The following is a 23,229-nucleotide window of genomic DNA, read 5'->3' as shown; positions in this document are numbered from 1 at the left end:
CCCACTGGGAAGTTCCAGCTGTTCGGGTCTGTTCTTTCTCACTCCCTTGCTCGAAAGCTCAACTGCCTACGGTGGCTTCCCGCTCTCTTTTTCTTGATCACTTCCACTCCCATTCTCATGCCACCGCTGTGTACACAGATGGCTCTAAGTCTTCAGACGGCATCAGATTCGCAGCAGTGTTTCCGGACAGCGTCGTGCAGGGGCATTTACTATCTTCAGCTAGCATTTTTACTGCTGAACTGTATGCCATTCTTGCATCACTTATTCGTATCGCATCTATGCCTGTGTCATCATTTGTAGTAGTCTCAGACTCCCTTAACGCTCTACAGGCTATACAAAAATTTGATACATCTCATCCCCTAGTTCTCCGTATCCAACTTTGGCTACGCCGTATCTCTACCAAACATAAAGATATTGTTTTTTGTTGGGTCCCTGGTCATGTCGACGTACAGGACAATGAACAGGCAGACACTGCTGCGCGGTCAGCAGTACATGACCTACCAATTTCCTATTGAGGTGTTCCATTTCTGGACTATTTTGCTGCAATAGCTACCCACCTTTGCACCCGTTGGCAACAACGTTGGTCAACTCTGCTCGGTAACAAACTTCATTCTATTAAACCGAGTATAGGTTACTGGCCGTCTTCTTGTCATCTGTGCCGAGGTTGGGAGACCACTCTCTCCCGCCTTCGCATTGGTCACACTTGTCTTACTCATGGGTATCTCATGGAGAGGCACCCTGTTTCTCTCTGTGAGCAGTGTCAAGTTCCAGTATCGATTAGCCACATTCTGTTAGACTGCCCTCTCTATCAACGAGCACGCAGAATTTACCTCCAACGTCGTCTTCGTTCTACTACTCTCTCTTTACCTTCCCTTCTTGCTGATGGACCCTCCTTTAATCCTGACTCTCTCATTGACTTCTTGACAACGACTGATTTACTCCACAAACTCTGATGATACTTTTCGCTCTCCCCTCAGCCCTTTCTAGTTCAGTCTCTTGCTGCCCTTTACCCTTTCACCATCCACTACCCCGCTGTTATCCGTAACCTATTACTCATCCATCTCCCTTTTGCCACCTGATGCCCTCGCTTCCTTCCTGCCCTGCAGCGCTGTATAGTCCTTGTGGCTTAGCGCTTCTTTTTGATTGTAATAATAATAATAGACACGGGGACCTGCGAGCCTCAGTAGGTAGACAATATTGTTCCCTATTAGTTCTCCTGACATTCTTGGGTCGAAGGGGATTCCCTGATATTTCACCGAATTTACTGTCCATTATACTGGACATTAAAATTATTTACCCTTTTCAATTTGTTTCGTGCCAGAGTACGGCTTCAGTTTTCCCGAAGTGTTTACCTGGAATTTACCTGGAGAGAGTTCTGGGGGTCAACGCTCCCGCGGCCCGGTCTGTGACCAGGCCTAGTGATAGTGATAGGTGTAGTGATAATTTGTCTACCAACCATTTACTACAGGACTCTAGTTCTAGTGATAATACATTAGCAATGTCTTGTGGGCCCAGGATACTACCTTGAGGAACCCCACACGTTATTGGTAGGGGTTCTGATTCTGTTATTGATCTTGACAATTTGGTTCCTGTTGTTCAAGTAGGACTTAAACCATTCTACAGAATTCGTGCCGGTAGCTTGTAGTATCTTACATAACCATTTCGACCATATCGAAGGCCTTTTGCAAGTCTAAGGTTACCATTCCTATGAAATTCCCTAGCGACATTTCAGTTCTCAGGTAGTCCAACAAATTAATGAGGGAGGCTTCGGTTGAATGAGATTTCCTAAAACGTAACTGGTAACTATGAATAATGTTTGTCATTAAGATACTTTAACTACTTGACAGTATATCGCCTTCTCTAGAATTTTGGACATCACACTGAGTAGACTAAGAGGCCTATAGTTGCTGACATCAGATCTACTATTTTTCTTGAAGATACGAGTAACTCTGGCCTCCTTGAATTCTTTCGGGACAGTATTTGTGGCTATGAGAGTGTGCCCAAAGGCCAGCTCAGTGATACTGACTGGATTAGACAATACAGTGAATAACATCATGTCTGTAGTGTCGTCTGTGGTTTCTTAATGTTGGCGATCAATTTTTATAGCTTGGAAAAAGCAGACGTAGAAGCTAGATCAATACCAACGTTCTAACAAACATTCTTCATTATATTATTGATTGAAGATTTGCGATAAATTAGTGCATCCTCAAAATGTCTAATTTAAAAAGTTTCTGTCTTGTGTAGTCTAAGTTTAAAAATACGAAGGTTGTTCTGAACAGTTAATGATGACCACTTAATAAGTCTTGTTTAAAGTTTAAAAAAAAGAATGTCCCTATTGATGACTTATTTTGAATTGCAAATTAGTGGTTAAGCCGGGAATTATCTGTGGTTTGCCTTAAGTTCACAAAACTGACTATCCACTTCGACCTCTACTATCCTTTGTTCAGCTATTTAAATTCAGAACACTCTAATACTGAGCTTAATGTATAAACAAACGTAAAAAAATAGACCTTAGTATTGAGAAAGCTACAGATTTTTTTTCTACTGAAGTTTGTTAAAGTTTTATTTGATTGTGTACTAAATTTTCCTCTCGCATTTCTATTAATAATGAAGTTGGTGTCAACTCTGTTTGCTCTATATAAAACGACATTTAAAGTTACACTGCTTGACATTATCCAATAATAGCTTCTCGACGAATTTCATAAATATGTACAGAGGTGATCTCTTAATTCTGTCACTTAAGCGAGCATAGTTATACCTGGAGTATACCAGGTATAACTATCCTCACTGAAGTGACAGATAATTTAATAGTTCACTATTGTACATATTTAGTTGACGATGTATCTAGGAAAACTTTATTATGTACTTGGTATGGGAAAGATTCCTGAGTTACGTAATAGACTAAGTTATTCTCTGATTTATCCTCAACTGAACATAAGTATTATTTATATATCACAGACAAGGATCAAGAAATTGTTTTAAGTTAAAGAATATATTCTAATGTGGGTAACACTTGATAATGTACCACTGTGGGTAACACTTGATAATGTACCACTGTGGGTAACACTTGATAATGTACCACTGTGGATAACACTTGATAATGTACCACTGTGGATAACACTTGATAATGTACTACTGTGGATAACACTTGATAATGTACTACTGTGGATAACACTTGATAATGTACCACTGTGGATAACACTTGATAATGTACTACTGTGGATAACACTTGATAATGTACCACTGTGGATAACACTTGATAATGTACTACTGTGGATAACACTTGATAATGTACCACTGTGGACAACACTTGATAATGTACTACTGTGGGTAACACTTGATAATGTACCACTGTGGGTAACACTTGATAATGTACCACTGTGGATAACACTTGATAATGTACTACTGTGGGTAACACTTGATAATGTACCACTGTGGATAACACTTGATAATGTACTACTGTGGGTAACACTTGATAATGTACCACTGTGGATAACACTTGATAATGTACCACTGTGGATAACACTTGATAATGTACTACTGTGGGTAACACTTGATAATGTACCACTGTGGATAACACTTGATAATGTACCACTGTGGATAACACTTGATAATGTACCACTGTGGATAACACTTGATAATGTACTACTGTGGATAACACTTGATAATGTACTACTGTGGATAACACTTGATAATGTACTACTGTGGATAACACTTTATAATGTACGACTGTGGATAACACTTGATAATGTACCACTGTGGGTAACACTTGATAATGTACCACTGTGGGTAACACTTTATAATGTACCACTGTGGGTAACACTTGATAATGTACCACCGTGGATAACACTTGATAATGTACCACTGTGGGAAACACTTTATGTACCACTGTGGATAACACTTGATAATGTACCACTGTGGATAACACTTGATAATGTACTACTGTGGGTCACTTGATAATGTACCACTGTGGATAACACTTGATAATGTACCACTGTGGGTAACACTTTATAATGTACCACTGTGGGCAACACTTTATAATGTACCACTGTGGGTAACACTTGATAAGGTACCACTGTGGGTAACACTTGATAATGTACCACTGTGGATAACACTTGATAATGTACCACTGTGGGTAACACTTGATAATGTACCACTGTGGATAACACTTGATAATATACCACTGTGGGTAACACTTGATAATGTACCACTGTGGGTAACACTTGATAATGTACCACTGTGGATAACACTTGATAATATACCACTGTGGGTAACACTTGATAATGTACCACTGTGGGTAACACTTGATAATGTACCACTGTGGATAACACTTGATAATGTACCACCGTGGATAACACTTGATAATGTACCACTGTGGGTAACACTTTATAATGTACCACTGTGGGTAACACTTGATAATGTACCACTGTGGATAACACTTGATAATGTACCACTGTGGGTAACACTTGATAATGTACCACCGTGGATAACACTTGATAATGTACCACTGTGGGTAACACTTGATAATGTACCACTGTGGATAACACTTGATAATGTACCACTGTGGATAACACTTGATAATGTACTACTGTGGGTCACTTGATAATGTACCACTGTGGGCAACACTTTATAATGTACCACTGTGGGTAACACTTTATAATGTACCACTGTGGGTAACACTTGATAATGTACCACCGTGGATAACACTTGATAATGTACCACTGTGGGTAACACTTTATAATGTACCACTGTGGGTAACACTTGATAATGTACCACTGTGGATAACACTTGATAATGTACCACTGTGGGTAACACTTGATAATGTACCACCGTGTGGTACCACTGTAACACTTGATAATGTACCACTGTGGGTAACACTTGATAATGTACCACTGTGGTACCACTAACACTTGATAATGTACCACTGTGGATAACACTTGATAATGTACTACTGTGGGTACTTGATAATGTACCACTGTGGATAACACTTGATAACGTACCACTGTGGATAACACTTGATAATGTACCACTGTGGATAACACTTGATACTACTGTGGATAACACTTGATAATGTACCACTGTGGATAACACTTGATAATGTACCACTGTGGGTAACACTTGATAATGTACCACTGTGGATAACACTTGATAATGTACCACTGTGGATAACACTTGATAATGTACCACTGTGGATAACACTTGATAATGTACCACTGTGGATAACACTTGATAATGTACCACTGTGGATAACACTTGATAATGTACCACTGTGGGTAACACTTGATAATGTACCACTGTGGATAACACTTGATAATGTACCACTGTGGATAACACTTGATAATGTACCACTGTGGATAACACTTGATAATGTACTACTGTGGGTAACACTTGATAATGTACCACTGTGGATAACACTTGATAATGTACCACTGTGGGTAACACTTGATAATGTACCACCGTGGATAACACTTGATAATGTACCACTGTGGATAACACTTGATAATGTACCACTGTGGATAACACTTGATAATGTACCACTGTGGATAACACTTGATAATGTACCACTGTGGGTAACACTTGATAATGTACCACTGTGGATAACACTTGATAATGTACCACTGTGGATAACACTTGATAATGTACCACTGTGGGTAACACTTGATAATGTACCACTGTGGATAACACTTGATAATGTACCACTGTGGATAACACTTGATAATGTACTACTGTGGGTAACACTTGATAATGTACCACTGTGGATAACACTTGATAATGTACTACTGTGGATAACACTTGATAATGTATCACTGTGGGTAACACTTGATAATGTACCACTGTGGATAACACTTGATAATGTACCACTGTGGGTAACACTTGATAATGTACCACTGTGGGTAACACTTGATAATGTACCACTGTGGATAACACTTGATAATGTACCACTGTGGATAACACTTGATAATGTACCACTGTGGATAACACTTGATAATGTACCACTGTGGGTAACACTTGATAATGTACCACTGTGGGTAACACTTGATAATGTACCACTGTGGATAACACTTGATAATGTACCACTGTGGATAACACTTGATAATGTACCACTGTGGGTAACACTTGATAATGTACCACTGTGGATAATGTACACTGTGATTGATATGTACCACTGTGGGATAACACTTGGGTAACACTTGTACCACTGTGGATAACACTTGATAATGTACTACTGTGGGTAACACTTGATAATGTACCACTGTGGATAACACTTGATAATGTACCACTGTGGATCACTTGATAATGTACCACTGTGGATAACACTTGATAATGTACCACTGTGGGTAACACTTGATAATGTACCACTACTGTGGGTAACACTTGATAATGTACTACTGTGGGTCACTTGATAAGGTACCACTGTGGATAACACTTGATAATGTACCACTGTGGGTAACACTTGATAATGTACTACTGTGGGTCACTTGATAATGTACCACTGTGGATAACACTTGATAATGTACCACTGTGGATAACACTTGATAATGTACTACTGTGGGTAACACTTGATAATGTACCACTGTGGGTAACACTTGATAATGTACCACTGTGGATAACACTTGATAATGTACCACTGTGGATAACACTTGATAATGTACCACTGTGGATAACACTTGATAATGTACCACTGTGGATAACACTTGATAATGTACCACTGTGGATAACACTTGATAATGTACCACTGTGGATAACACTTGATAATGTACCACTGTGGATAACACTTGATAATGTACCACTGCGGGTAACACTTTACAATGTACCACTGTGGGTAACACTTGATAAGGTACCACTGTGGGTAACACTTGATAATGTACCACTGTGGGTAACACTTGATAATGTACCACTGTGGATAACACTTGATAAGGTACCACTGTGGATAACACTTGATAATGTACCACTGTGGGTAACACTTGATAATGTACCACTGTGGGTAACACTTGATAATGTACCACTGTGGATAACACTTGATAATGTACTACTGTGGGTAACACTTGATAATGTACCACTGTGGATAACACTTGATAATGTACCACTGTGGATAACACTTGATATACGACTGTGGATAACACTTGATAATGTACCACTGTGGGTAACACTTGATAATGTACCACTGTGGGTAACACTTGATAATGTACTACTGTGGATAACACTTGATAATGTACCACTGTGGATAACACTTGATAATGTACCACTGTGGATAACACTTGATAATGTACCACTGTGGATATCACTTGATAATGTACCACTGTGGATAACACTTGATAATGTACTACTGTGGGTAACACTTCATAATGTACCACTGCGGGTAACACTTTACAATGTACCACTGTGGGTAACACTTGATAAGGTACCACTGTGGATAACACTTGATAATGCACCACTTTGGGTAACACTTGATAATGCACCACTTTGGGTAACACTTGATAATGCACCACTGTGGGTAACACTCGATAATGTACCACTGTGGGTAACACTTGATAATGTACCACTTTGGGTAACACTTGATAATGCACCACTGTGGGTAACACTCGATAATGTACCACTGTGGGTAACACTTGATAATGTACCACTTTGGGTAACACTTGATAATGCACCGCTGTGGGTAACACTCGATAATGTACCACTGTGGATAACACTTGATAATGTACCACTGTGGATAACACTTGATAATGTACCACTGTGGATAACACTTGATAATGTACTACTGTGGGGGGTAACACTTGATAATGTACCACTGTGGATAACACTTTACAATGTACCACTGTGGGTAACACTTGATAATGTACCACTGTGGGTAACACTTGATAATGTACCACTGTGGATAACACTTGATAATGTACTACTGTGGGTAACACTTGATAATGTACCACTGTGGATAACACTTTACAATGTACCACTGTGGATAACACTTGATAATGTACCACTGTGGATAACACTTGATAATGTACCACTGTGGATAACACTTGATAATGTACCACTGTGGATAACACTTGATAATGTACCACTGTGGATAACACTTGATAAGGTACCACAGTGGGGTAACACTGTTAAGGTACCGCTGTGCTTAACACTGTTAAGGTACCACTGTGGGTAACACTTGATAATGCACCACTTTGGGTAACACTTGATAATGCACCACTGTGGGTAACACTTGATAATGTACCACTGTGGATAACACTTGATATGGTACTACTGTGGGTAACACTTGATAAGGTACCACGGTGGGTAACACGATAAGCCACTGTGGGTGACACTTGATAGGATACCACTGTGGGTGACATTGAAAAGGTGCCACTGTGGGTGACATTGAAAAGGTGCCACTGTGGGTGACATTGAAAAGGTGCCACTGTGGGTAACTTGAAAAGGTGCCACTGTGGGTAGCTTGAAAAGGTGCCACTGTGGGTAACTTGAAAAGGTGCCACTGTGGGTAACTTGAAAAGGTGCCACTGTGGGTAGCTTGAAAAGGTGCCACTGTGGGTAGCTTGAAAAGGTGCCACTGTGGGTAGCTTGAAAAGGTGCCACTGTGGGTAGCTTGAAAAGGTGCCACTGTGGGTAGCTTGAAAAGGTGCCACTGTGGGTAGCTTGAAAAGGTGCCACTGTGGGTAGCTTGAAAAGGTGCCACTGTGGGTAGCTTGAAAAGGTGCCACTGTGGGTAGCTTGAAAAGGTGCCACTGTGGGTAGCTTGAAAAGGTGCCACTGTGGGTAGCTTGAAAAGGTGCCACTGTGGGTAGCTTGAAAAGGTGCCACTGTGGGTAGCTTGAAAAGGTGCCACTGTGGGTAGCTTGAAAAGGTGCCACTGTGGGTAGCTTGAAAAGGTGCCACTGTGGGTAGCTTGAAAAGGTGCCACTGTGGGTAGCTTGAAAAGGTGCCACTGTGGGTAGCTTGAAAAGGTGCCACTGTGGGTAGCTTGAAAAGGTGCCACTGTGGGTAGCTTGAAAAGGTGCCACTGTGGGTAGCTTGAAAAGGTGCCACTGTGGGTAGCTTGAAAAGGTGCCACTGTGGGTAGCTTGAAAAGGTGCCACTGTGGGTAGCTTGAAAAGGTGCCACTGTGGGTAGCTTGAAAAGGTGCCACTGTGGGTAGCTTGAAAAGGTGCCACTGTGGGTAGCTTGAAAAGGTGCCACTGTGGGTAGCTTGAAAAGGTGCCACTGTGGGTAGCTTGAAAAGGTGCCACTGTGGGTAGCTTGAAAAGGTGCCACTGTGGGTAGCTTGAAAAGGTGCCACTGTGGGTAGCTTGAAAAGGTGCCACTGTGGGCAGCTTGAAAAGGTGCCACTGTGGGCAGCTTGGAAAGGTGCCACTGTGGGCAGCTTGGAAAGGTGCCACTGTGGGCAGCTTGGAAAGGTGCCACTGTGGGCAGCTTGGAAAGGTGCCACTGTGGGCAGCTTGGAAAGGTGCCACTGTGGGCAGCTTGGAAAGGTGCCACTGTGGGCAGCTTGGAAAGGTGCCACTGTGGGCAGCTTGGAAAGGTGCCACTGTGGGCAGCTTGGAAAGGTGCCACTGTGGGCAGCTTGGAAAGGTGCCACTGTGGGCAGCTTGGAAAGGTGCCACTGTGGGCAGCTTGAAAAGGTGCCACTGTGGGCAGCTTGAAAAGGTGCCACTGTGGGCAGCTTGAAAAGGTGCCACTGTGGGCAGCTTGAAAAGGTGCCACTGTGGGCAGCTTGAAAAGGTGCCACTGTGGGCAGCTTGAAAAGGTGCCACTGTGGGCAGCTTGAAAAGGTGCCACTGTGGGCAGCTTGAAAAGGTGCCACTGTGGGCAGCTTGAAAAGGTGCCACTGTGGGCAGCTTGAAAAGGTGCCACTGTGGGCAGCTTGAAAAGGTGCCACTGTGGGCAGCTTGAAAAGGTGCCACTGTGGGCAGCTTGAAAAGGTGCCACTGTGGGCAGCTTGAAAAGGTGCCACTGTGGGCAGCTTGAAAAGGTGCCACTGTGGGCAGCTTGAAAAGGTGCCACTGTGGGCAGCTTGAAAAGGTGCCACTGTGGGCAGCTTGAAAAGGTGCCACTGTGGGCAGCTTGAAAAGGTGCCACTGTGGGCAGCTTGAAAAGGTGCCACTGTGGGCAGCTTGAAAAGGTGCCACTGTGGGCAGCTTGAAAAGGTGCCACTGTGGGCAGCTTGAAAAGGTGCCACTGTGGGCAGCTTGGAAAGGTGCCACTGTGGGCAGCTTGGAAAGGTGCCACTGTGGGCAGCTTGGAAAGGTGCCACTGTGGGCAGCTTGGAAAGGTGCCACTGTGGGCAGCTTGGAAAGGTGCCACTGTGGGCAGCTTGGAAAGGTGCCACTGTGGGCAGCTTGGAAAGGTGCCACTGTGGGCAGCTTGGAAAGGTGCCACTGTGGGCAGCTTGAGAAGGTGCCACTGTGGGCAGCTTGAGAAGGTGCCACTGTGGGCAGCTTGAGAAGGTGCCACTGTGGGCAGCTTGAGAAGGTGCCACTGTGGGCAGCTTGAGAAGGTGCCACTGTGGGCAGCTTGAGAAGGTGCCACTGTGGGCAGCTTGAGAAGGTGCCACTGTGGGCAGCTTGAGAAGGTGCCACTGTGGGCAGCTTGAGAAGGTGCCACTGTGGGCAGCTTGAGAAGGTGCCACTGTGGGCAGCTTGAGAAGGTGCCACTGTGGGCAGCTTGAGAAGGTGCCACTGTGGGCAGCTTGAGAAGGTGCCACTGTGGGCAGCTTGAGAAGGTGCCACTGTGGGCAGCTTGAGAAGGTGCCACTGTGGGTAACACGGTAAGGTACCACTGTGGGCAACACGGTAAGGTACCACTGTGGGCAACACGGTAAGGTACCACTGTGGGCAACGCGGTAAGGTACCACTGTGGGTAACGCGGTAAGGTACCACTGTGGGTAACGCGGTAAGGTACCACTGTGGGTAACGCGGTAAGGTACCACTGTGGGTAACGCGGTAAGGTACCACTGTGGGTAACACTTGATACATCAGTCTTGTCACTAGTGTTATATCAAGTGTTGTTACATAAGTAATAAACTGTTCATTGTTAGGTTTTTGTGGAAAATTACATTTATCTGAATGTAACTAATTATGTACATAACAGTAAATGATAAAGATAATTATTATTTATCAATGTTAGACAGTTGATCAAATGAAAATGCTGGCCCACAGAAGGCTCCAACTTCATCCTGTTCCCTACTTGTATGTCTCATAACAAAAATGCTTTCAAATGAGCTGATGTAGGTAACAGCTCTTAGCTTGTCAATAAAGCTAGGGATCCTTAACCTTGTCAAACCCTGTGTAAAAAAAAAAAAAAAAAAAAAAAAAAAAAAAAAATAGGAATTTGGGACACCTAGGTCGCAAAAAAGTCCCCCTTCGATACCTACCACTGTCATAACCACAAGTTGCTCTGGACCTATCAATTAAATGAAATATACATCAGGAATACTGGTAAATATATAAATTTGTGGACTGTATATTAAAAATAATAAATGGTTATATATATATACACAATTACATAACAGAAGGAAAATATATCTTAATATCACTCACCAATTTGACTGGAGAGTAATGTGCATCATACTCAGAAAACCTCACTCTAACTAAATCTATGAAAATAATGCTGGCCAGAATTACACACAAATCTAGAGAGCTTGTCTGAGGTTCCTGGAGCTGTCTTGTCCAGTCGTCTGATATCTCAAGTTATGCAGGAATGCGTATCCACCAATTTCGCCTCCTATTTGAGAGGTGTCAGCACAATTTTATCCTCTAGAGCACGAAAAATTCTTCCCCATTCACCAACGTTTCTAATACAAGTTAAAAAACCAAGATGGCAAGTGTCTCTACTTTTTTTCGATAACATACTTCTTTTAAAAATACAATATAGGGCATCTATTTACTTATAAATTACCGCATTTCCGGAAAATATATACAGTATTTTCCACACTGCGGCCGGCCGAAGTTTGTTGCTAAACGACTCAAATTACTCCTTCCTTTAGGAGACGATTCCAGCCAGTTCTGGCTTGAGTGGCTGTTCTCCTAGTAGGTCTTACCACGATTTCATTTTCCGGCATCACTTGGTCAGCGTTATCTTCCATATTACTCGTGTCACTTTCCCTCAGGTTTTCAATTACGTTTGATTGAACACCTAATTCCAAGGGAATCAATTTATTGTGTGTAAACTTTCCTGGCCACGACACAACACTTTGACATTCCTGACAACACCTTGTGCATCTGGGTTCAATGTCAATACTTTGCCCAAAGGCCACAATGTTCGATGTTGTTCAGTATCAATCAACACAATGTCACCTGGTTGAATGTTCTGTCGATTTACTGCCTCTGTCGCACCATAAAAGTGTTCACGTAGTGTAAGAAGATATTCCTTACGCCACACATTAGACCAATGATCAATTACTTTATTTAACATTTTAAATTTATCACACAACACTGCTGCATCATTGTAATCTTCATCACTTTCTTCCGGATTATCTCTATAGACAGGGGCAGCTTCCAATTTCCTTCCACATATTAGGTGAGAAGGTGTTAATATATCTGCATCAGGTGTATCACTCATGTACGAGAGAGGCCTATTATTTATACGATTTTCTGCCTCCACTAACACTGCACGGAATTCTTCCAAATTAATTCTCTTCCGGTGTAGTACTTTGCGGAGACACCTCTTCACTGTGCCTATCAGTCTTTCGTACAGCCCCTCCCTGCCAAGGGGCTCTAGGAGTAATAAATTTCCAGGTACACCCTCGCTGGGTTAACAGAGATTGAACATCGTTACTATTTAATTCTATCAAGTGTTGAGCACCTGCTACAAAATTTGTGGCATTATCCGAAATCAACCTCGGACAGGATCTCCTAGCTGCAAATTTTCGAAACAGCTGTATAAACTGTTCTGCAGACAAGTCCTGTGCCACTTCTAAATGAACTGCCCTAGTAGCAGTACAGGTGAACAAACATACACTTTCAGTGGAACACCATCTGAAGTACCTGTTAAAATTATTGGACCACTATAGTCTACACCTGTTACATCAAATGGTTTCACTAATTGTACACGCTCCTTTGGCAATGGTGGAGGACCTGGGTACATATAGGATCTGGCATCCACACGGCAACATATTACACAAGATTTAATCACCCTTTTTACACTTTGCCGTCCTTGTGGAATCCAGAAAGTTTCCCTAATACAATTTAAGGTATCTTGTACCCCACCATGCATTACATTTTTATGGGCATTTAGAACAATCAAATTTGTTAGATGAGTTTTGGGCAGTAAGATAGGGTGTTTAGCATAATCACCCAATTCAGCATTTTGTAACCTACCTCTGCACCTAATTACACTGTTCTCTAAATACAGCCCCAATTTCTCTAATATGGAACCTTTCACAATTTTTCTTTCCATCATCAATTTAATCTCATTTCCATAGATTTCCTCCTGTACCCTCTTTATCCAAAATTCAAGAGGATGTGAAAACTTGTATGAAATATTCATCTTGTTTAGAAATTTAAACACCAACTTAGTTACATTGATTAGTTTGGGTAAAGAATACCTATTTATATCAATGGCTAAGGAAGGACAAACAATTGGAGCGGTGGTCACAGTAATTTCAACAGGAGCAATATACGCCTTTTGTACAGGCCAATTAGCTTTATTTACCAACCAGCTCGGTGCTTTAAACCATGATACAGCATTTACAAATTTAGCATAAGGTAAACCTCGAGACAAGAAATCAGCTGGATTCTCCTCACCAGGTATATGATTAAATGTTAACATATGCTGGCCCAAACTATTATACTTCTCTTGCATCTGATAAATTTCAGCGACTCTGTTTTGTATGTACACAATTTTACTGTTTCCATTGCGAATCCATTGTAAGGATACCTCATTGTCAGACCAAATTACAGTGTCACTAATATTTACCTCCTGCAACTTATTTCTTATATAATTAGCTAATTTGACACCTACATAAATGGCTGTTAATTCCAACTGAGGCAAGATATGTGATTTAATTGGAGACACTTTAGCCTTAGACATAACAAGAGAAATAACACTATTACATTGAAGGTAAGCAACTGCTCCATATGCCAATTTTGAAGCATCACAAAAAATGAGTAAATTTTTTACCATTTGGATTGGCCACCTGGTGTGGGAACTCCAACATTGGAATTTTCTCATAATCACCAATTAATTCATCCCACCTGTTAATGAATTCCTCAGGTAGAATTTCATCCCAAGCACATTTAAGTTTCCATGCTTCTTGAATTAATAATTTCCCTCTTACAGTAAGGGGTGACACTAAACCTAGTGGATCAAAACATTTGGAAACTTCAGCAAGCAAAACTCTCTTAGTTAATTTATTGGGCATACTGTAATTATTAGGTTTTAACATTAACAAATCTCTCTCAGTATCCCAATTTATACCCACTACATTACTACATTTTAGCACTTCATCTCCAGGGTAATCTTTACTTATTTTGTCCTTCAATTTGGACGAATTACTATTCCATTCTCTCAGAGGCATATTTGCACTTTGCATTATTTTATTAGCCTCTCCATAAGTCCTTAACAATTCCTCTTCAGTTGACGTCACACCCAGGAAATTGTCCACATAAAATTGTTTGCTCGTTACTTTACTCAATGGACTTCCCGTACATTTAAGGTGTGCATTTATCTTCGCTTGAAGTAGGAACGGACTGGATGTAGCACCAAATAATACGCTCCTAAAGCGAAAGGTTTTCAGAGGGCTAAGTGGGTCAATAGGATTCTCAGGCCATAAGAAGAGGATACAATCCCGGTCAGCCTCTTGTAAACCCACTCTTAGGAAAGCTTTACTTATGTCAGCCGTAAAGGCATAATTTTTCATCCTGAAATTTAATAAGATATCTCCTAATTTTTCCGTCAACGACGGACCTGTCATCAAACAGTCATTTAAACTAGGTACATTTTTGTTACTCCTGGCACTACAATTAAACACAATTCTCAGAGGAGTGGTCTTAGAATCCTTCTTCACTCCGTGATGTGGCAAATAGTGACCATAAATTTTGGCTTGCTCAGGAGGTACCTCTTCTATAAATTTATTAATTAACTGCTCAGCAGTTATATCATTATAGGCAGTTAACAATTCTGGTGTCTTACTCAGTTCGCGGAGCTGAGCCTTTAATTGTCCATATGCCATTCTGTAATTGTTGGGCAATTCTGGATGGTTCAGTCTCCACGGAAGTCGCACCCAGTATTGTCCAGATTCAAATTTTACATCTCTCAGGTATTGCTCCTGAGTAAAAGAATCGTCTGGACTTTCTTCATTTACATTTATTCCAATGCTGTCTAATTCCCACAATTTATGCGCTGGCTCAACACCATCCTCTATGGAAGAATTATACTGGGGCACGATTTCATGAGTAAGACACACAGTTATGGTATTTGTAGTTTCCTCTAGTCATGTATTATTATTACGAGGAATCCTACCATACATTATATGGCCTCCTGCAGTCTTTAGAAGGGTGACACCACATTTCTTTACCATACCCTTTACAAGGGAGGCATAATAGTCACTACCTATCAAGATATGTATTGGGCCTACAGAATCATCACTTATACCTGAAGGTGCTAAATTTACATTATGTGAAAGTCTTTCTGTAGTTATTTTCTCTGGGAGTCTATCTACAATTACTGCATTAACACGTTTTTTCTCACTTCCCAACCTGACATTTACATACAGTGTCATACAATTGAGACCTTTTATCCGAGAGAAAACCAGATAATTTTAAAGTTGTGGGATCTCCCATCTGTACTTTCATACCATAAGACATTTACGTTTTATGAACGTACGCTGGGATCCCTGGTCCAATAATGCATTTACATTTTTTGATTTATGCCCTTTATCATCAATTTTTACCTGTAACACAGGTAAGGCTACTTCAGCAAACCCATCATTATTAAGATTAGCAGCAGTTTTTACATTAGCTACTGTTGTGTCAGGATTGTCAACATAATCATTATTATTAACATTAACATATAGACCCTTACACATGACTATATGGTGTCTTCCTTTGTGACATTGATAACAGAAGTTTAATTTGGCATAACAATCCTTTACATTGTGATTACCCAAACACCTGATACATCTGTCAAGTTCCTCCAATCTTTCAACTCTATCATTCCATGAATTGTATGCATTGCAATTCTTAGAAAAATGAGTACCCTTGCAGAAAAGACAATCTCTCTTTTCTTTGACTGGTTTCCTATTAATTGTGCTACTCTTAGGAGGGTACTTATTCTTCTTACCTTGTGGAGAATCATTATTTCTGATTCCTGCTACTTGATATGCACCTATGCAACTCTTTTTAGGAAATGAATTTTGATTATTAACATTGAGATAATTTTTCCCTTTGTGAAACTTGACAGATACCTCAGAGTTATTATGTGTTGCATCTTTAAAATGAGTTGGTTGGCTGGTCTGCAACTGCACAATTAATTCTTGTAGACCTAGTCTTATTTCCTCCAGACCAAAATAACTCTTGTGATACTTGTTCGAGATTCATTCAAGTGTTTTACAGCTGAATTTATTCTGTACTATGGCACTCAATAACCAGTCTGATTCCTTCAGATTATATTTATTACTTAAAGTTTTGAGAGTGCTCTCCAGTTTAATTCTAAACTGCTGTAAACCTTTGTAAGTGTGATCTGGAGATTTTAAATTAACAATGATATTCACTATGATATTCCAGCAGGCATGCGTGAGCGTGTTTGATAGGAGTGAATGGAGACAAATGGTTTTTAATACTTGACGTGCTGTTGGAGTGTGAGCAAAGTAACATTTATGAAGGGATTCAGGGAAACCGGCAGGCCGGACTTGAGTCCTGGAGATGGGAAGTACAGTGCCTGCACTCTGAAGGAGGGGTGTTAATGTTGCAGTTTAAAAACTGTAGTGTAAAGCACCCTTCTGGCAAGACAGTGATGGAGTGAATGATGGTGAAAGTTTTTCTTTTTCGGGCCACCCTGCCTTGGTGGGAATCGGCCGGTGTGATAATAAAAAAAAAAAATTCACTAGATCCAACCTACTCTGTTCTATATTACCATAAGTGACTTTCAACAAGTCATCTGCTCCCTTGTAAGAGTCATCTACATTGGGAAAGGCTTGTATGAGTATGTAAGCATCTCTTACCTGTCCTTTGAGGTAAAATAATTTAGTTACACAGGCTAGGTCACTCCTGTCATTCACAGCTGCTTTAAAAATTGACCAAAATTCCTCCCAATTTTCACCAGGATTAAATACAGGTAAACATAGTTCTGGGAGTTTTGGCAAAGACATATTATTTGTTGGAGCAGACTGATTAACTGCCTGGTTTACACATTTTAATTTATTCAAGGCCTGGCTTTTACAAGAAAGAATCTTTTCCTCTAATTCATAATACTGATTAATTATGAGATCTACTTCAGTCTCATCTACACAGTTTACTAATAAATCTCCTTCATATTTGTTGTAATATAATTTGTATGAATCATATCTATTACCTAAAGCATCTAAATACAATTTTAAATCATCAGTATTCACAGTTTCTTGATTCATTAATTCCAAACATTTATTGTATGCTTTTGTTACATGACCCTTTCTAGCTTGCAGAGATGCTTTCTTTGCTCTATATTCCATATGTTTGTCTTCTACATTAATTTCCTTGTTTTCAGCCATGATGCAATGTATTAAATTCAACTTAATAATACTGATTATGTACTAAATTATGCACTTTATAAAGGTAAATAGTACAACTTACCTTTAAATAAATTCTAGCTACTTGAGCTTAGCAATTACATGTAAAAAATTGTAATATAAATTTTAAATACACATTAATAATGTTAGCTACACTTGAGCTTAGCAATTACACATGTAAGAAATTTATATATAAATTTTAAATGTACATTAATACAAACCTTTAGCCAGCCTTGGCTTATCAAAATTATTATACAAATTAATATAAATCCTTGCCAGAACTTGGCATAGCAAAATTAATATTATACACATTAATATAATTAGCAACGCTTGCCTTATCAGTTACACATACATTGATATAAATCTTGGCCAGAATTGTCTTATCAAATTAATATTGTAATAATTATAATCCACTACACATTAAGTAAAATTAATATTATACACATTAATATAATTAGCAACACCTTTCTTATCAATTACACATACACTGATATAAATCTTGGCCACAATTGTCTTATCAAATTAATATTATACAAATATAAATCCTTGCCAGAATTTGGTATAGCAAAATTAATATTATACACAATATATTAGTTACACTTGGCTTATCAATTACACATACACTGATATAAATCTTGGCCAGAATTGTCTTATGAAATTAATATTATACAAATTAATATGAACTTAGCCAGACTTGACTTATCAAAATTAATATTATAATAATTATAATCCACTACACATTAAATAAATTTGTGAACTTAACATTCATCTCCTGTCATTTCACATATAATTATTAAGTAATTAACCAATTAATGACTTCACTAATTACCTCTGGTTCAAGAAGGACCAACGGGCAAATTAAATGTGGAAAATTACATTTATCTGAATGTAACTAATTATGTACATAACAGTAAATGATAACAAAGATAATTATTATTTATCAATGTTACATAGACAAGTAGGAATTTGGGACACCTAGGTCGCAAAAAAATGTCCTCCTTCGATACCTACCACTGTCATAACCACAAGTTGCTCTGGACCTACGGTGAAAAGCTCTGTTCCACAAGACACAATACTCGCTCCCATCTTGTTCCTCATCCTCATATCCGACATAGACAAGGATGTCAGCCACAGCACCGTGTCTTCCTTTGCAGATGACACCCAAATCTGCATGACAGTGTCTTCCATTGCAGACACTGCAAGGCTCCAGGCGGACATCAACCAAATCTTTCAGTGGGCTGCAGAAAACAATATGAAGTTCAACGATGAGAAATTTCAATTACTCAGATATGGTAAACATGAGGAAATTAAATCTTCATCAGAGTACAAAACAAATTCTGGCCACAAAATAGAGCGAAACACCAACGTCAAAGACCTGGGAGTGATTATGTCGGAGGATCTCACCTTCAAGGACCATAACATTGTATCAATCGCATCTGCTAGAAAAATGACAGGATGGATAATGAGAACCTTCAAAACTAGGGAGGCCAAGCCCATGATGACACTCTTCAGGTCACTTGTTCTATCTAGGCTGGAATATTGCTGCACACTAACAGCACCTTTCAAGGCAGGTGAAATTGCCGACCTAGAAAATGTACAGAGAACTTTCACGGCGCGCATAACGGAGATAAAACACCTCAATTATTGGGAGCGCTTGAGGTTCCTAAACCTGTATTCCCTGGAACGCAGGAGGGAGAGATACATGATTATATACACCTGGAAAATCCTAGAGGGACTAGTACCGAACTTGCACACGAAAATCACTCACTACGAAAGCAAAAGACTTGGTAGACGATGCACCATCCCCCCAATGAAAAGCAGGGGTGTCACTAGCACGTTAAGAGACCATACAATAAGTGTCCGGGGCCCGAGACTGTTCAACTGCCTCCCAGCACAAATAAGGGGGATTACCAACAGACCCCTGGCAGTCTTCAAGCTGGCACTGGACAAGCACCTAAAGTCAGTTCCTGATCAGCCGGGCTGTGGCTCGTACGTTGGTTTGCGTGCAGCCAGTAGCAACAGCCTGGTTGATCAGGCTGATCCACCAGGAGGCCTGGTCACAGACTGGGCCGCGGGGGCGTTGACCCCCGGAACTCTCTCCAGGTAAACTCCAGGTAAAACACCTGGAATACTGGTAAATATATAAATTTGTGGACTGTATATTAAAAATAATAAATGGTTATATATATATACACAATTACATAACAGAAGGAAAATATATCTTAATATCACTCACCAATTTGACTGGAGATTAATGTGTATCATACTCAGAAAACCTCACTCTAACTAAATCTATGAAAATAATGCTGGCCAGAATTACACACAAATCTAGAGAGCTTATCTGAGGTTCCTGGAGCTGTCTTGTCCAGTCGTCTGATATCTCAAGTTATGCAGGAATGCACATCCACCAATTTCGCCTCCTGTTTGAGAGGTGTCAACACAATTTTAACCTCTAGAGCACGAAAAATTCTTCCCCATTCACCAACGTTTCTAATACAAATTAAAAAACCAAGATGGCAAGTGTGTCTACTTTTTTTCGATAACATACTTCTTTTAAAAATACAATATAGGGCATCTATTTACCTATAAATTACCGTATTTCCGGAAAATATATACAGTATTTTCCACAGTTTTGATCCGAACTTACTCATTTTATTATGCAATATATAAACATGTTATGTATACCCCGACAACAATTGGTAATTAATTATCATAATTATTATTATTAATCTTTATTGCCACAAGTACATGTAGAAGGTATACAGTCTTAGCTGACATCAATATCATACTACTGTATAGAAATCCCCTTATTATGCAGAGCATTTCAGGAAAATTAGGTTAATTTTGTCCCCAGGATGCGACCCACACCAGTCCACTAACACCCAGGTACCCATTTTAGCGCTAGATGAATATGGACACCAGGTGTCTTAATTAAGGAAACGCGTCCTAATGTTTGCACCCGTACCAGGGATCTAACCATGGACCTCAGCATGTGAGTTAGGTTAGGTAAGGTTTGTCAGGAAACAGGACAAGTATTTCCTGACGCGAGTCTTAGTCAGAAGATGACCCGCCGTTGGAGCTTTTGGTGATCTGACTAACACCTTCCGCTGGCCTACCGGTCCACCCCATTAAAAATTATGGTCATAATTATAAGCATTTAGTTAAGTATGTAAGTTGAGTGCACTAACTTTTATTTTTATTCTTGTAGATATCAAAAAATGGTATGGGCTTTATGATTACTGTATATTTTTGTAAATGCAGTAGATAGGTATCTGAGTGTTAGCCGACTGGTGTGGGTAAGTTTATTCACGTATAGGTACACATAAATACAGTTTCATAAATAATCATACATAGCATTTGTGTAGATTATCGAGAATAACCTGGGGCAAAATTAATCTAAGTTGTTCGAAATGCTCTGCATAACCAAGGGAGCTTTATGTATTATGTCCCCTCAAGGAAGGTTCCTTGATGTTGGTGAGGGGCTCTTGATTTAGGGAATTGGATCTGTGCTCCAGTTCCCCGAATAAGCCTGAATGCCTTCCACATCCCCCCCCCCCAGGCGCTGTATAATCCTGTATAATAATAATATATAGTATGTCACTTATGTTATTTAGGTCGGCATAAGTTATATTATGTACTTGTGGAAATTATTATTATTATTATTATTATTATTATTATTATTATTATTAAGAATCTAAATCTAAATAATATTATCAACATTGTTTCTAGTTTCCATGGAAAAAACCGCGAAAATGTTTTTTAAAACCGTATCACACAATCGTGAACTTTATATCAAGTTTTATCATTACTCTATATTATAATACATTATTAAGCTTTAAGACACACCAGAACCTTGTTATCTTACGTGTTTATTTTATTATTAATAATATAAATAATGTCATAGGTATAATTAAACATGTATAATTAAATCAACTCGTCTTTATTTTTGAAGTTTGAAGGAAGTGAAGTACAGTGTTGTCAACACTCAACCTCAGTGTTAAACTTAATTTATCCTAATTTACGGTTACTAGGAGGCATTAATGAAGCTCTCGGGGGTCTTTTAAGACATTCTACTATTGTTATCTTTTATTGTCATTGGAACTGCAGGTAATTTTTATGTATTTTGTCAACAGCCAAGGTAGTGTTCAAATTTCAGTATTTTTAATCATACGTTTTTATTTTCTATTTTCAGCTGATACAGGTTATTCTGAGTGGACGGTGTATGGATGGGGCAACCGTCACTGTGACTTATTGTATTTGACAATATTTGGCTAAAAAAAAACCTACCAAGGGCGGGGATAAAACCCGTGATCAGTCTCAAACTCCAGACCGTCACGTTAGCCACTGGAGTTTTCAGACTGATCGCGGGTTCTATCCCCCCCCCCCCGTGGTATGGTTTGTTTGCAATCGTGTCATTAAGATTTCGTGAGTCAATATTTGGCTTTTAGTTAATGGCTAATAGTAAAATAAAAATATTTTACTATGACCTGTAGGGGTCATAAGGTGCCTAGAAGTTGAAGCAGTCACGTTTGATCTAAGTTATCAGAGGGTAGCTCCAGTTTCGTGGATCAAGAGCCCTAATGATCGATGCACTACCCCTGTGGAAATATAAACACTTAAGCAGTATAATGTGATCCTTTATTGACAACGTTTCGCCCACGCAGTGGGCCTTATCAAGTCACAAACAGATCTACCCCTGTACACTCCGTAATGAAGGTGAACAAGATAGTACATGATAATATACACTTGGAATATCCTAGAGGAATTGGGCCCAAATTTGCACACAAAAATCACTCTGTGATGCAGGGCAGGCAGTGCAACATCCCCCCAATGAAAAGCAAGGGCAACACTAGTACGATAAGAGACAACAATAAGTGTTAGTGGCCCAAGACTGTTCATCTGCCTCCCAGCATGCATAAGGGTAATCACCAATTGACCCCTGGTGTGATGTAGTCCAGCTGGGCTTGTGAGGTCTCTGGGGAGACCTAATTTAACCAATTATATGGTCACACCTTGCCTTGGCAAACGTCTGTAGCCACGACTACGTCTGAGGTCTTTTGTTCTTGACGCCTCAGACCTAGGCGTCAGGTCGTACACGTGGTTGTGGAGGGTGCTTGGACCACCATAAAAGCCCAAGGAAGAGCATGATCATGAGATTGGAGCGGAGCTGCTGCTGGGGCGCAGAGCTCCTGAGCAGAAGATTCGGGCAGAGCTCTGGCCTGGGTGCAGAGCTCTGAGCAGAGACAATTCGAGCGGAGCTGCTGCTGGGGTGCAGGGCTCGGGAAAAGGCTGCTGAAGTCTCTGGAGGAGACTGTTGGAGGCACTGGGCAGAGTACTGGCTTGGCGTCGTACTCTTGCTGTGTAGGTCTTGGGACCTGTGGCTTAGTTCCTGTAGTGAACTGTCCTCTGTGCTATATTGTAAGTTATATTCATTTTCGTCAAGTTGATTGTGTTCCTTGTCTCACTGCCTATGTGTACCACCCCATTTATCTAAACCCCAATGATATACTCCTGTTCCCAAATATATT

At 40.2% G+C, this 23,229-nt stretch overlaps 1 protein-coding gene across 3 annotated transcripts in view; it reads left to right on the top strand.

Annotated features, from left to right (window-relative positions):
- Nucleotides 1–23,229, top strand: part of LOC128686283 (uncharacterized) — a 142,258-nt gene that overhangs the window by 42,298 nt on the left and 76,731 nt on the right. Inside the window, exons 1-2 of one of the 3 annotated variants that reach the window (XM_070085942.1) lie at nt 21,648–21,808; nt 22,777–23,119. The exons of 1 other annotated variant lie outside the window; for it this stretch is intronic. The gene's annotated coding sequence lies outside the window, so the exon portion shown is untranslated. Of the gene's footprint in view, nt 1–21,647; nt 21,809–22,776; nt 23,120–23,229 lie in introns of those variants that run through there. One more of the 3 variants, XM_070085939.1, reaches the window with a different exon arrangement.

The sequence above is a fragment of the Cherax quadricarinatus genome, chromosome 17 (genome assembly GCF_038502225.1).
Source record: "Cherax quadricarinatus isolate ZL_2023a chromosome 17, ASM3850222v1, whole genome shotgun sequence".
In the NCBI taxonomy this organism is placed as follows: Eukaryota; Metazoa; Arthropoda; class Malacostraca; order Decapoda; family Parastacidae; genus Cherax; species Cherax quadricarinatus.
This window is presented reverse-complemented; position numbering and strand designations above follow the sequence as displayed.